The sequence below is a fragment of the Lytechinus variegatus genome, chromosome 1 (genome assembly GCF_018143015.1).
Source record: "Lytechinus variegatus isolate NC3 chromosome 1, Lvar_3.0, whole genome shotgun sequence".
In the NCBI taxonomy this organism is placed as follows: domain Eukaryota; kingdom Metazoa; phylum Echinodermata; class Echinoidea; order Temnopleuroida; family Toxopneustidae; genus Lytechinus; species Lytechinus variegatus.
Window position 1 is genome coordinate 5320220 of NC_054740.1, and position 14533 is coordinate 5334752.

A 14533-nucleotide genomic window follows, 5' to 3' on the forward strand; every position below is an offset into this window, starting at 1 on the left:
TTTGCCCAACCTTGCATCTATCAGTGATTGTCATTGATATACAACCGTTGAAGTGAGGTCATATGTTTCAGGTGTGAATTTGCTAACACAATTGTTTCCATGCACGGACAAATGGGCGTTCTTAACAAAAACTTTACTGAGAAAGATATGCATACATTTGAATTTGTTTACTTAATATGCAGATTCGTTTGAGATTATCAAATGAATGACAGGATGATATCCAAGCAAGGAGACTCCGAGGATGGGGGAGGGGGGGGGTCACCTCCCGGGATCAACTTATCCGATGGTCGTACGATAAAGGTGATATAGAAATAGCAAAATGAGATTTATTATTTTGAGAGTGGTGGTGGTAGTGCGATAATTAATTATGATGCCGAAGATGATGACGATGATAATGATGATGATGATGATGGTGACGATGATGGTAATAATGATGGCGATGCTTGATGATGATGGTGGTGGTAGTGGTGTTGTTGATGGTAATAATGGTGATGATACTGATGTTCATGATAATCATAACAATGATTGTGATTGTGATGATGATGACGATGATGGTGATGATGGTGATGATATTAATGATGATGATGATGATGACGGTGTTGATGATGATTGTGGTGATGATGATGGTGATGATGATGATGATGTTAATGATGATGATGGTGGTGGTGGTGGCAGTGATATGATGCTAATGATAAGGAAGAATTACGAAAAGATAAATTCAAAGAGCAGCAAAATATGTTTTTCTCTCGATGTTTCTTTTTCTGCATATAGAATAGATTCATGATCTTGAACAGCGCCATCTAGATGGGCGGAGTTTTGGATGCACAGTGATATGCACCGAGAATCTGCATTTTCGAAACAGTAATTTGCATTTGAAAGAGAGAGGGGCGTGGCATAATGCACGAACGCAGTCTGCGTATCAGTTGTAATCATTTTGCACATTATATATTCCTCAGAACATCCGCATCAGGCACATTTGGGGTTTAGCTGCCGATTTGTCCAGTTCTCCGGTAAATTAAGGTGAGACTCTCTTTTTTGCTTCTGTTCAAGATAGACTCGTTCTTACAATATGAAGGTTTTTTTATGGCATAGTTTGAGTGGAATTGTAAGAATTCAATACTGCTACCCGAAAAAAGTTGAGGCACTATCTAGGATGGGTTTGTATGCGTATGAATTTGGAGCATTTTTCATTTAGGAATATCAGGAAAATCTTTGTCATCTCTCTAATATCTTTAGCTGCCCAAGGTCGCATATCGGTATCAGAGTTGTTTTTTTTATTTCATTTTGGGTACATAAATTTGAAATGTATTGATACTTCTGCAGTTAGTTAGAAACACAACTATGTATTTACAGTAGGTTTTTGGGAGAAAAGTTTACCTTATTTCGTACACCCTCACCACCAACTAGCGTTATTGGTGGAGTGTGGCCACGCCCTGGTTCATGTCCGCCAAGTTTTCACCCGGGACCGCTATCCTGAAAAACACTTCCTGGTTCTCGCTTTATTCGCCACTGAGCATTCATCTATTGGTTTTTCAGTCTGGTCAGGTCGCGGCTCTTCGCGTGTTGTCTGCTGACATTGATTATTCGTATTTTGTTAACCCGATTCCAAATCTGGACAAACAATTCAGTCAAGTATTAAATCATTTTTGCGCACTAGATGGGTCGCCTGTGCTAGAGGAGCTAGGAGTGGTAGTGGTGTTGATTTCTCCTAATGTTATTTTAAATCTTTATTGTATTCCCTTAAAAGTGCCCTAAAAACTTTCTTTATGGATGTCACTGTACACCAAAATGTAGGTTTTCCTTTTTTTAATTGATTCTTAAATCTTTACAATTAAATGACCATTTTTTTTATAGATTAAATTGAATGCTGATCTTGAAATCACATTTCAGATCTGTAAGTAAGAATGCTAGTTTTCTTCCTAATTGGAATAAGAGAAAATGTGTTTTCTTGTTGCAAATGACTCCAGTCTACTTTTGAAATTGATTGACTACATTTTAAGAAAAATTGTGAAATATTAAATTAAAAAGATGGTTTGAAATCTTTATGGAAAGGCTACTAAATAGGGAAATCAATAAATTGACCTTTAAACAAGTTTAATATCCACAAAATTCTAAGCATTTAATTTTTTGAAACTGTGCAATCATAGTATCTACCTATGTCTCTTAAATTAAATTCTCTGAGGTCAAACGTATTTCTGTGGTCCTCAAATATTTGACTTCAGAAGTTTAGCAAAGTTACCTGTAATGTATCTAAAAAATGAAGCTAAAGCTATATATTTACCAGGCTATATCTTAAATATCTGCTTCCTTCTTGGGATCGATAAGCTGAGCAAAATGAAAAATTGAAATTAAGGAAACTTGAAAGGTTTAGCAAAAATGTGAGATAAAAAAAGTTAACCCCCTGGGACTATTAGGGGAAGAATGTCTGATCATTCAAACACACTACATTATGCAGACAAATTTAAGTTTTGTATGGCCTAGTATCTGAAGAAAATTAAAAATATTATGCTTGTTGGTTTGAATCTCTAATATTCATTGTATCCAAATAAAAATTTCATTTACGAGTATTTTTAAAAATGAGTGGAGCCCCATTGCATGACATGATTATGTTGAGTTGGAAAGGTCCCCAGTTGATCTCATTGACTAGTTGGTTGTGGAAAGTCTGCCAGTCCACCACAGGCACAGATATGCCCATATTACTACAGTTCATTGACCTGACTTCATTCAGTTGCATAGTCTTATCTTCCAGACCCCATATCACTCATTATTTCAATATAGGCTCATTTCAGGTGGATGAGTTTGCCCAAGTTATTAATTTTTAAATATACATAATGTGGCAATTTTCGATTCCTAGTGTTTATGATGCTTTTGAATTTATATGCTTATTTGCTAAATTATGCGTTTATATATTGCGAAGGAATTTCTGACTTTGATCAACTTTGCCTAACACATAGGCATACATGTAGTACAAAATCGGGACTCAAGGCTAGATTTTGTGTAATCTTTATCCATTTTGTATAGGCTCCGCATTCATGAAATTCAGTGAATGCATCTGTGGTTTTAGTAGGGTTTTTTTTTACCCTGAAACTTGAGGGCAAATGATTCTCTAAAAATTCATGCATATGGTGGCAGCAAATTTAAAAGTAGCTCCATGTTCAAAGCATGATGACTCGGTCAAAGTGTCAAAATGTCCCCTCTCATGTGACCAATCAATTTCTATTTTTTTAATAGGAAATATTTGATACTTTTAATTAATAATATAACATCTCCAGTAGCCCTGATGCATTTACCATTTTCCACCAATCTTAATTTTATACTCTTTAGTTCAAAATAATTAAAATCAGAAGTTTCGACATTCATTTAATTCAAAATAAATTAAAATCAGAAGTTTCCACATTCATACAAAAAAATATAGAAAATGGAATTAAACCTCACTGACTTGACCACATCTAGTATTTGTGCCAGAGTGCACAACAGTGGGCTTTCTTGGAGATTTATTCAGTGGAAACTGGTATTTTCCCAAACCAACCCATGCAAATTCTGTGAAATACTGACATTCATATTTATTGTGGGGGGCAATTTCTTTGTTGGTCTTGGGGATAATTTGGCCAAAATTAGTGTGCCATAGTTTTAAGACATTGCAAAATTTGTGCTTGGATATTTTTTCTTTTTTAGAGACAATTGACCTATGACATTTAGCCAGCAATTTATCATATTTGATGATTGCCCTGGTTATCTTGCTAACATAGTGCTAATTGGATATTTGATGACATCTATCACATGCCTCCCAATAATTTGAGTTTGGAAGTATTTTGCTTTGCTTACCTTACTTGTTTTGTTGAGACATCAGCTTTCCAGTCTATTTTGTTTTATTGAAATTATTTTGAATTTAATTTCAATCCCTTCCCATGTTAAATTAAGCCCTTCAGTATCTTGTTTTTAAAAAAGAAATACAATACATTTTTACTAAATTCTTTGACTTTATTTCTGGCTCTCCCATCAGGCCATCACATCCGTTTTAGTTTATTGGTTTATTTATTTTTGTATCTGTAATTGTAATTCCATTGTATTATGTCTTAGTTGGTTATGGGTTTGCCTATCTTATGGTATTTTCCTTTTGGCCATTTTCTTTAATTTGTTTGAACAATTATTGTTATTCACTGTCTAATTAAAAAGGTAAATAAAATATTTTGTCTTTATCTGATCTCTTAAGGAAAAATAAATGAAACTGAAGTTAAATTAGATTTTAGATGTTACATCAATATAATTTAGAGTGAAGGAGCTGTAAACACGCATGGCCAAATTATTTCCAAACACCCTCTTAAAAAGTTTTTCTGTGTGCAAAATAACCCCCTAAACAATTTTTTTGTGGGCTTTATTTACACATTTTGGCCCCTAAACAAGTTGTCGCCAGAATATAACCCCGGGGGAAAAAGCTTGGGGGAAAAAACATACCCTAAGTTGGCTAGTCTTTAAAAAAAAGCTTTGGAGAAAAAAATACCCCAAATTTGACCATTGACCAGTCTTTCAAAACAACCCATTTTTTGAAAATAAGTGTTCTTGATATTAACAAAACTGAAAAAACTATTTTTGGGTTCATGCCTGTGTACAGCAATATTTTACAATACTTATAATTCTACTTATTGTTTTACTTGAAGTTAATTATATGGACTCCTGGCATAAGTTCGACGATACACAAAATTCATTCCCAAGATTTTACAAGTTAGGTTTATCAATATGATAATTTTTTTTTTACAGACATAAACTTGTAATCATGAGTGACAAACCAGACGTAAAAGAAGTCGAAACCTTTGACAAGTCAAAACTTAAGAAAACCGAGACTGCAGAGAAGAACACTCTACCCACGAAAGAAAGTAAGTCCATTTATTTTGCTGGCAATAAAATGTTTCTTTGCCAAATATAACAAAGACATCTGGAATGCAAGACTGACTGAATGTGTAAAAATGTTTTCTTCCTAATGAATCATTCATGACTAAATTATTCACTGATATAATTCATTAAAGGACAAGTCCACCCCAACAAAAACTTGATTTGAATAAACAGAAAAATTCAACAAGCATAACACTGAAAATTTCATCAAAATCGGATGTAAAATAAGAAAGTTATGGCATTTTAAAGTTTCGCTCATTTTCAACAAAATAGTTATATGAACGAGCCAGTTACATCCAAATGAGAGAGTTGATGACATCACTCACTATTTCTTTTGTATTTTATTATATGAAATATGAAATATTTTTATTTTCTCGTCATTGTCATGTGAAATGAAGTTTCATTCCTCCCTGAACACGTGGAATTCCATTATTTTAACATTTTGTGCTTCAGGCAATGAGGTCCTAATCATCAAATTCGTAAAAATTGAAATATTGTATATTTCAAACAATAAAAAACAAAGAAATAGTGAGTGACGTCATCGACTCTCTCATTTGGATGTAATTGGCTCGTTCATATAACTATTTTGTTGAAAATAAGCGAAACTTTGAAATGTCATAACTTTCTTATTTTACATCCGATTTTGATGAAATTTTCAGCATTGTGCTTGTCTGATTTTTCTCTATTGATTTAAATCAACATTTTTCTGAGGTGGACTTGACCTTTAAAAACGTTAATGGGCTGAGCCAAAAGTTGGGGGTTGATCATGCCCTAAAAATAACTAAAACACAGATGGTAATTTTTAAATTTTGTTACAGGTTTATTGAAAAATATAGGGTGGCTGAAGGCCCCCCCCCATTCCAAAGCCCCTGATAAACACTAGCATGATAGTATCACATTGCATCATTCTTTCATGCAATGGAACCAACTGGATTAACATATATTCAATTTTTAATATAGTGCAAATTACAGTTGATTGCATTCTATTAAATTTTATTTTTCACAAGCTGCTCATTTCATATCTTTGGTAAATTGTTAGAATAATTAATGAGTGAGATATTTTAAATTAGCTTTAGTGACCTTTCAGAAGTCAAATATTCAAATATTCTAAGCAGTTTTGTAGTCCAGATGATGTGAAATGCATCATGTACCTCTTCAATTTTTTTTTAGTTGAACAGGCAATTGTGGTACCATTACATTTTACTTGAACAAAGTTAAAACCCCAATCCCTTATAAATGGGAAAGAAATTTGCATAAAATAGTTCTGAATGAAAATGAAAAGCTCCATTAAATGTTTTAATAAGTCGGTTATCTACACCTTCCATGAAACAGAATAAAAGAAAGAGCATAAAACCTGTGGCATTATGTCTAATGTACTTGTTCTGTATTTTGTTTCTTCCTACAGCAATTGAGCAAGAGAAGTCGGCTTAACTTTGGATGGCTCTCAAACTCCCTCCCCCTTGTACATTACACTCCCATTTAGCTAGTTTTTTTAAAGATATTTTTCTGATTTAATATTATTATGAAGACGAGAAAGGGTGGGATGATGATGGATCATGTGGCTACAATTCCTTGAAAAGCAACTCAAATCGGCCCGTTTCTCCGCGGCCAGAGTCCGTTTGGCTCTCTTTATGGAAGCTGGTTTAGATTGAGTCACTTCATATTGTCAGCACAAGTGGTATTGTAGTACTATTTTAATATTGCCAATGTGGAAAGTGATTGTGTGTGAAAAAAAATATCATTCGTACAATGTTGGTGATAGGGTTTTGTAGCCAGCTTGAAAATAAGCAAATGGGACTGTAGGGACAGATGGAGAGGTCTAAAGATGTATGTATTTGTAATATTGTACATTGTATACTCCTATGTCTTGTTGAAGATCTCGACTGCACATTGTCAGCCCTTTATTATAACAGTACATAGAGTTTGTGATCAAATCAGACCTTCATAGAAGCAAACTTGATTAATTTACAGCTTGAAATAAAAGTTTATGTTGGGCTCTCTACATTATGTAAATATAAATTTCTTTTTGTGCAGAGCACATACACAAAAGTCCAGTACCATGTTTATGCAGCTTAAGTGGGATTTCCATGGGCGTATTCTGCTAGCAGTGCCTTTGCCTAAATTATTGTTATTTTAAGTTGTAGTTGTCATGTTAGATCATGTAAGACCCAATGGGAGGTGCTTGAACGATCATCGACATGGAAGACGAACTCGTGGCCAAAACGACTTTGAGATTGCACCATGTGAGAGCAACTGCTGAAGCATCGGTACCTGGTCTCGCCCCCCGACGAGGTCGACAGCTGACAACGAGCTCCTTTTGTTTCATAGCCACACGATAAACTGCAATACTCTTCCACAAATATATTACAATTTACAAAAATCTAAAAAAAATATTATAAAAATATACGAAAAAGAGGCATTTATACATATCATTTGTAAGGCAATGTAGCTTTTTGTACTAACTATTCTCAATGGATTAGATGCACTGTGTTAATGTTCACTGGTGATTAATGTGAGATCATTTTGTGTTGAACGGTGTATGGATCAAAGAAATGAACATTCGCAAGATCTTTTGTAAAATCTGTGATTCCTTGTGATTGAATCAGGATAATTGGTGCATGTAATGCTCAAAACCTTGTGTGCATTTTACCATCAACATTCTGTGCAACCATCTTAAGGTTATGCCTACAGATGAAATAAAATAACATCAAAATGTGACATCTATTTCAGATTTATGATTTCAGTTGCTATAGTACTGTTAAGTACCTTGTGGGTAGTTTTTGTAGAATTTGCAATCAATCGACCAATCTGAACATTGAAACAACCTGAATCAGAAAACCCGATTAAGATTCATTGACTACTGCATCATGTAGTTCCAATAGCCTTGTTTTGGGGGCTACCAGGTTTTAGTAAACTGCAAAAACCACTCGTGAAGGGTTCAAAATGCCTTATGGTAATGAAGAAGTTACTTTTGTACAGAGTGGAACTGAGGAAATGGTATTTTGAGGAAATTTTGGTATAAGGTCAAAGGTTCAAACTCGCAATTTTTTTGGTCTTCTAGTTACAGTACAAAAATCATACAGAAGTCAAGTTTGATTAATGCTAAATGTGAAGTTAAATATCAGTATTTATACAGGAAACTCTGCCAAGTCAAATAATTGCTTATTAAAGTCGAAAAAATATTTTAGACAAGATTGATAAATCAACACTTGCATACATACTTCCAAGTCAAATTTCTCCAAGTCGAACAGATTTCTTTGATCCAAAAAGATTTGACTTCGGCAAAGTTACCTGTATGTAATGAATATGAGAAGGAATGAGAGAAGTTTTTGAGGATGCGAAGATGGGGTTAATTTTAAATTCAGTATTTTTGTTGGCAAGAAGTAAAATTTAGCAAAAAAAGATGACCCCCCAATAAAATTACAAAGAAAAAATAATAGACATCTCTATATCGAAATTGAGGAAATGAAAGCAACTTGGATAATCCAATGTGAATTGTGTACCAATGTGGTGACGAGAGACTGTAATTAGAAGGGTGAGAGATGGCCTACAATCAAGGCAGAAGCTGCAGATATTATATATGCCGTTGCACAAAACATAAGTGATATATCTGTTGTGGCAAGACTAAATGGTCAGGGTAAAGGTACCTATCACCTTTGCACTGATCGTTGGTCTTTAGTTTTCTTACTATCAACGAATGTCCAGTCGCAGCTTTTTTGTTTGAAAAATCTGCACTAAAATGTAGTCTCAAAGAAAACGACTATAAGCATGACGAAAGTAAAAGCGGTGGGTGGTACTCTGTTGGACCTGTTGTTTTTGATGCAGCCCCTGTTTAGTGTAACTGCAGAGATGTCACTCCAGCATCTGCCTAGATAGGTTAGGTGAGAGACTGATGATAGAACAGCTTTTATAAAAATATATTCAGCTGCGAGAGATATGAGGAAGAGTAAACTGAGGCCCCTTTCACATTTGGCTGTGCGACCATCTGGATACATGCACATGATTGCATTGGTCATATCATGGAGCTGTAGGTCAAATGGTCGCACAACCTATTGTGGAAAGGGGCAGAAAAGGAATAGATGTTTAGAAAGCTATGAAAGGATGATAGAAGTTATTTGTATTTTATGAAAAGGTCAAATCCCCCCCCCCCACCCTCCCTCCCCGAAAAATCTTGATTTGAATATATAGAGAAAAATTAAAGAAGCATAATGCTGAAAATTCTATCAAAATCTGATGTAAAATAAGAAAGCTATGACATTTTTTAAGTTTCGCAAATTTTTCACAAAACATGCACAACTCGACTTGATTGAACCCTATAGTAATAAAAAATGCTAATTTCCACATGTTAAGGGAGGAATTAATCGTTTCATTTGACAACAAGGAGAAAATGAAAATATTTCACGTTTCATATAACATAGAAAGGAAGTAGTGAGTGGATGGCGTCATCAGTCCCCTCATTTGCATACTGACCAGGATGTCCCGGGGGGTCACTTACATTGACGAGTGGATACCATGCGCGCCCCAAAAAACATGTTTTAAAGGATGTCTTTTTCACTATAGGGCACGTTACGTACGTAAGGTGATAAGGGTGTCAAAAACAAAAAAATAACGAAAAAAGGGAATCTATTTCGCTAGGAAAAATGCATGTTTAGGGTCAAATTTGCAGGGATGATAAAACAAAATTAAAATGTTGTATATAGGATGTCCTTTTTGCCCCAACACTCCGTGTTAAGAGTCCGATTTGCATGAGGTGTACTTGGCGTCGTACTAGACCAAATGGTGTGTATAAAGGTGGGTAAAACCGACGACCGAAGGACCCGTGGCATAACAAAATATTCCTGTACTTGCTTAGCAGTTCATTTCAGGGAATATTTACCATTTTGTTTCCAATTCTTGTTAAGGGTATGGGTTTCACATGCCAATACTTGTTAAGAGGTACATTTTCAGAATATGGAAATTACGAGTTTAGGGTGCTTTTCGAGACCCCATGCTCGCACATGGTATCCACTCATCAATGGGCAGGATGTGCATATAACTGTTTTGTGAAATTAAATGTCATAACTTTATTTTACATCAGATTTTGATGAAATTTTCAGTTAATGCTTGTTGGATTTTTCATTTTTAATCCAAATGTTTTGTTGGGGTGGACTAGTCCTGGAACTATCTTGCCATAAAAGCATATATTCTCAACACTGAATAAATTAATCGTTGGATGTTGTACTTTCTTGGCTTTCTATCCAAAGATCATACATTGCTGGTTTAGATCGCAGTTCACAGTGGTTTGCCCACAAAGTTGGATGCAATCACAGCCCCTTATTACAGAATTTGGCCAATTTGTTTCCAATTGGCGTGTATTGCTATGGTAGGCAAGCACTATTCAAAGACTTGTTGTGACCCACTGGAAGAAAACCTGCCAAACTCACAAAGGGCTCTCATTGCATCCAACTTCAGAGGCAAACCATCAAAGGCAACATAAACCAGAAATTTGTGATTTCCCCTACAGACTTCAACAAATTTGAATTTGTAGCTGCTGTCCTTACACTCTGATTTATCATATCATATGCAGCGGTTGCAGAAGAGGGGGGGGGGGGGGCTTTAGGCTCCTACTTTTTACCAAAAACATGAAAATTACCATATGATTGTGTTTTTTTGCATGGCCAGCCCTTCCCCCCACTTTGAAAACCGTTTTGTGGCCCCTGATCTGTAGCGTCAGAATTCTAATGTAAGGTGTTGATGGTATACTAAGGTGTTGCTCTTTTAAGGCCTGGTCACACCACCCGAGCATTGTTGGAGCGGTCGTGGAGCTGAGAGAAAAAAATCATTACCGCTCGCTACCGTTCACCATTTTCGATTTAGATTGTTTTTTGTTGTATTTTTGTTTTCGATTTTTCCCCAATTTTGTGAGCAAAATTCGACCCTCTCTCCCTACCGCTCCAACAACGCTCGGGCGGTGTGACCAGGCCTTTATATTCAGAAAAAAATGTTAGATTCAATGATATCCCAATCAGTTAAGTTTAATTTACATTGTAAAGGTTTAACTCCATCCCCAAATAGTTTATTTGAAGTAGAGAAAAATCAGACAAAGTATAATACCGAAAATTTCATCACAATCAGATGTAAACATAAAAGCTTTGGAATTTCAAATAATGCACATTTTCAGAAAACAATCCTAATCAGTATACAAATGAGGAAGCCAGTGATGTACACTTGTTTATTATGTGAACTTTTACAGTTTGGGCAAAAAAGGGTCTCTGCCGAATAATAATAAATTACTATAACATCAGGAATCAAAGCAAATATGACGGCTTATTACCAATATTCATCTCATGCCAATTAGTCCAATTGCCAACTCATCCACTATCATTTGGTCTACCATCAGTTCATCCACTTATCACATGGTCTACTTTCATAAGCTGTTGGTCCAATAGCCATTGAGTCCATATACCATTTGGTCTAATTGGACTTAAGTGTTCAATCGTGCGAAATGAATGAAAATGAAATGGACATTAGACCAACTGGTTATAAGACACAATGGTCATAACCGAAACAGTGATTAGACGAAGTGATGATTGGATTTAATGGTTAGTGAACCAAATGGTTGTTAGACAAAATGTTGATGGATGGAATGGCATTAGACTAAATGGAAGTAGACCATGTGGTGAGTGGACAAGTTGGCAGAAGACCCGGGGGGGGGGGGGGCACTTACATTGACGAGTGGATACCATGGGCGACCAAAAAAACACGTAAAAAGGATGTCTTTTTCACGATAGGGCACGTTACGTACGTAACGTGATAAGGGTGTCAAAAACACAAAAATAATGAAAAAAGGGTATCTATTTCGCTAGGAAATTTGCGGGGATGATAAAACAAAATTAAAATGTTTTAGAAAGGATGTCCTTTTTGCCCCAACACTTTGTATTTAGAGTCCGATTTGAGCTAGGTGTAGAAGGTGGGGTCGTACTAAACCAAGATAAGGTAAAGCCGATGACCAAAGGACTCGTAACAATAAAACATTCCTGTACTTGTTTAGGGGTTCATTTCAGGGAATTTTTGCCAAGAGGATCGTTTTGTTTCCAATATTTGTTAAGGGTAGGGTTTCACACACCAATACTTGTTAAGGGGTACATTTCAGAATATAGAAATTACGTGTTTAGGGTGCTTTTCGAGACCCCATGGTCACGCATGGTATCCAATGGTGAATGGAAGTGGCCCCCCCCCCCCCCCGGGGCAGAAGACGAACTGGAAATTAACCAATATGACATTATGGGAGGAATGAATGTAAATATTTGATATTTCATATAATACAATATATATGAAAGAAATAATGTGTGACATGATTGTGTGGCGAATTGTCCATGATGCATGTTTACTGGTTTGTGCAATGAGCGAACCTTAGACATGTTTTAACTTTCTTATTTTACATACAATTTCAATGAAGTTTTCCATGTCAATCTATTCTGATTTCATTTTTTTTATACTTTCTGGGTTGGTCTTGTCCACCAAACTTAAAGGTCCACCTCAGAAAAATGATGATTTGAATAGAAAAAAAATCAAACAAGCACATTACTGAAAGCTTCATCAATATCTGATGTACAATAAGAAAGTTATAACACTAAAAAAAAATTTGTCAAAACATTCTATGTGTACTTAGCTGTACAAGAACTAAAGTGGTGTTAGATAAAGTGGGTATTAGATGAAATGTGTAATGTCTACCTGGTAATTAGACAAACTTGTAACAGGGCTAAAATGACAATAAGACCAAGTGGTAAGTTATTTTACAACAAACTGGATGTAGACAAAGCATGTGAAGACTATGTGGCAATTTACCAGATTTCCCCTCTTTTTTTCATAAACTCTTAAAGGGATGGTCCAGGCTGAAAATATTCATATCTAAATAAATAGAGTAAAATTCACAGAGCAAAATGCTGAAAATTATAATAAAAATAAGATAACAAATAAAGTTATTGAATTCTAAACTTTATCAATATTTTGTGAAAATAGTTATATGCACATTGTCATGAATATTCATTAGGTGGGCTGATGATGTCACATCCCCACTTTTCGTTTTCTTATGTTATTACATGAAATCATAAATGTTTCATTATTTCATACATGTGTCTCCATTATGATGAAATAAATTGTGGCAATAAATAAGTAATGCACTTAATCAGTTTTCAATCCAGTTGGTTTAGTTCTTGGTAGAAAAATGTTGAACAAACCTAATTTTCATATAATAAAATACAAGAGAATAAGTGGGGGTATGATATCATCAAGCCCACTTAATGTCTTCACCAGAATAATGCAAATCTTCAATTCAATAACTTCGTTATTTGTTATCCGATTTTGATCAAATTTTCAGCGTTTTTCTTTGTGAATTTTACTCTATTTATCTCCGGCCTGGACCATCCCTTTCATATCAGAGATATAAAACTAGACAGACACTCAGATGACTCAAAATTTAGAAATGTTCATTTGCTGCTTTTTAATAAAGACGAATGGTATGTTTTCCTTACAAAGAGACCGTATGCATGTATGCATACTCTCATATTTTGTGGTAACATCAACATTCATGGACATCTTAAGATGCACATATGCAAAAAAAACAAAGATATATTGTTTATTTCTTTTTTGAAAGACCCCTGAAAACAAAAAAACTAACAATATATAAAGAAAGAGATAAATTCAGAATAAAATTAATAAAATTAAATTAAAGAAAATTGTAAAAAGAAATAATGAATAAACAAACAAATAAATAAACAAATAAATAAATGAATATATAAATAAATGAATACCGGTAAATAAAAAAAAACTAAACAAATAAAAAATGTGGCAATCTTCTTTCAAATACCATGGTTGAAGTTCCTACAGAGTCCAATATAAATGCATTCAGCTGGGAATCTACTCTTATTCAAATCAGAATTAATGGATTTCTGATGCATTCTGACACCGATTAAATGGTTCTCATTTGATGCCAAAGTTGCCAAACCATTTTGAGTCAAATTAATTTGTTAAACTGAGCCATGTCTTCTAATCGAGTCGACTCCTGGCTTACATCAATTAGAGTTAAGTATGACTGCCGTAAATTATTTATATCTTTATGAGAATCACACAGAGAATTAATTATAAACCTGTCAATGCTTCCAAATCACGATCATTGCAATGTTTTTTTTAGTAATGTACAATTGTACACCATCTCTCCCTTCAGTCTAAAGGGGTGTTGCAAGAACATATTTGCAATCAATCGCAAATATTCAGTTGCAATTTCCTAATTGATTGATCACTAATATTTGTAGCAAATCAAATTACACTACTAGTACTTGTTTCAAGGAGCAGATAAGCAATCAATTACAAATTTACAATTAATTGCATGGCATATGCTTGATTGCGGGAACCAAAATAGACTTGCGATTGATCGCAAGTTTCTTGCAACGACCCATATGACCTACATCATGGAAGCAGTAATCTTTACAAACAATGTAGCTTTAGAGATTGAAGTTGACAATTGGTCTTTATGGCACACCCAGTGAGAATATATCCATAATATTACTTGACACCTTTAAAAACAAAGATTCAAGTGTTATCAAATCGACTTCCTTTTTATAAGGTTTTCAATGGAAAGGGGGAAATAACAACAATATAAAAG